Below are 2,500 nucleotides of genomic sequence, written 5' to 3'. Positions count from 1 at the left end.
AGATGTGAGGGTTGGAATGGCCTCCAAATGTCCCCAAATGAATACCATGAAATTCTTGGTGCACGAAAGTTTTGAGTTCGGAGGGTTTTGCACATGGCCAAGTTGGTCGGTGCACCGCGGCATAGCTAGATGGCTTGTGTGGAGTTTTGTGAAAAAATGAAATTCGTGGTTTTTGAGATGTGAGGGTTGGAATGGCCTCCAAATGTCCCCAAATGAATACCATGAAATTCTTGGTGCACGAAAGTTTTGAGTTCGGAGGGTTTTGCACATGGCCAAGGTTGGCGGTGCACCGCGGCATAGCTAAATGGCTTGGTGGGGAGTTTTGTGAAAAAATGAAATTCGTGGTTTTTGAGATGTGAGGGTTGGAATGGCCTCCAAATGCCCCCAAATGAATACCATGAAATTCTTGGTGCACGAAAGTTTTGAGTTCGGAGGGTTTTGCACATGGCCAAGGTTGGCGGTGCACCACGGCATAGCTAGATGGCTTGGTGGGGAGATTTGTGAAAAAATGAAATTCGTGGTTTTTGAGATGTGAGGGTTGGAAAGGCCTCCAAATGCCCCCAAATGAGTACTGTAAAAGTGTTGGTGCACAAAAGTTTTGAATTGGATGCATTTTGCACTTGGCCAAGTTGGTCGGTGCACCGCGACTAGATAGGTTGGTGCCAAAATTTGTCAAATTTAAGACCTTGGCCAAACTGAATGAAATTTTGTGGGGAGGTTCCTGATATTGTTTAGTGGTGGACTGGAAAAAATGAGGTCGAAATTCGAAGTCTACATGTGCTTTTCTATTTTTCCCGATTTTACACATACCCGGTAAGTAAAAAAAATAAAAAAAATAGTTCCCCTTCGAGAAAAATTATGAAATTTGGTGAGCAAGGAGATACCATTATTCTACGAATTACTGCAAAAAATCGCATCAAAATTCGAAGTATAGCCCGAGATATGGACTTATGTCTGCTCAAAAAAAGTGTATCTACTTGTACAATTTTGCCTTTTGCATATTAACCTCTTATAGGGGGGGAGTGCTCCTTGAGCCGGCCAGCTCCACACTGGCAGGTTTTAAAGGGAGCTTGATGAGGCCTCCCCCCTCACGTGGTGCGTGCGTTAGCATGTTTATCATGGCACAACTAGCCTCTTCATAGTTGTTGAGCTTTATTAATACCAACACACGGTCGTCACTGATCGTTGGTTAGCTCGGCAGCTAGTCCCTCGGATATTGTGGAAAGTTATTTTCATGCCTAGCGATGCTTGACCCTGCGTCACTTGATGTTTCCATTTGCTTGCTTGCCCATGGTAGGTGGGGGGTGGACCGTCTTGTGGTGTGGTGTCTTGCGAACGTGAGGGTGTGTGAGTTGTAATCGAGATGCACTTGCTGGCTGGCTCCATGCCTTGCGTATCGAACGGTCAAGCATGCATCTCTTCCATTTTCACCCGTTGCCTTGGGTGATATTGGTTGATCAGTCCCTGTGTTGCCTACCCACTAGACGGTACTTCTGTGGTTGCTTCGAATTCTATCTTTCCATCACGAAGAGGTGTTGGAGGATCCTAATGTCACGCACGTGTTCCATCTAGTGAAACATCTCAGTGATGCACGTGTTGTGGCTAGTTCTTTTGGATGCGGTGCATTATATGAACTCGGGTTTACTTTAGCGACCCAGTCAACATAATTCGGTTGTGTCCCTTGATTGAGACGTTGTCCTTGAACTTGTTGTGAACAATATCGTTCTTCCACAACCCGTCGTCTTGAGTGCGATGGAAGGCAAATAAGATGTGCTTTGGCATGTCATGCACGTACTCGATTGCGGGAAGTGTGAGAAAGTGTTGTTGACAACCCGTGGGAAATGGAATGTGGCAAATCGTGATGAGCTCTTCGTGGATCTGCGAAGAAGACGACCTTTGGGCCTGTTGGAAACGAGGGAGGCGATGTTGAACTGCGAAGAAGATGGACTTTTGGGTTGTTTGAATCAATGGGAGGCCACGCGAGAACTCCGAATACTATGGACTCTTGGGTTGTTGGAAGCAACGGGAGGCCCCGCTAGAACTCCGAATACTACGGACTCTTGGGTTGTTGGAAGCAAGGGGAGGCCCCGCTAGAACTCCGAATACTATGGACTCTTGGGTTGTTGGCAACGACAACTTGGGGGGATGACACTGGAAAAGAGTGAACTAGGCCAAACTGCGAACAAGGCAACTTGGGGGGATGACACTGGAAAAGAGTGAACTAGGCCAAACTGCGAACAAGGCAACTTGGGGGGATGATGCTGGAAAAGAGTGAACTAGACCGAACTGCGAACAAGGCAACTTGGGGGGATGACGCTGGAAAAGAGTGAACTAGGCCGAACTGCGAACAAGACAACTTGGGGGGATGATGCTGGAAAAGAGTGAACTAGGCCGAACTGCGCCCAAGGCAACTTGGGGGGATGACGCTGGAAAAGAGTGAACTTGGCCAAACTGCGAGGAGGGCAACTTAGAGGAAAGTTGGAAACGAGGGAGACTTAGC

Source organism: Vigna unguiculata, unplaced genomic scaffold (genome assembly GCF_037176805.1).
Source record: "Vigna unguiculata cultivar grain cowpea cultivar isolate G323 ecotype 2 unplaced genomic scaffold, ASM3717680v1 ptg000056l, whole genome shotgun sequence".
Lineage (NCBI taxonomy): Eukaryota > Viridiplantae > Streptophyta > Magnoliopsida > Fabales > Fabaceae > Vigna > Vigna unguiculata.
The sequence above is the reverse complement of the archived record's forward strand: the minus strand, read 5'-3'. Positions refer to the sequence as shown.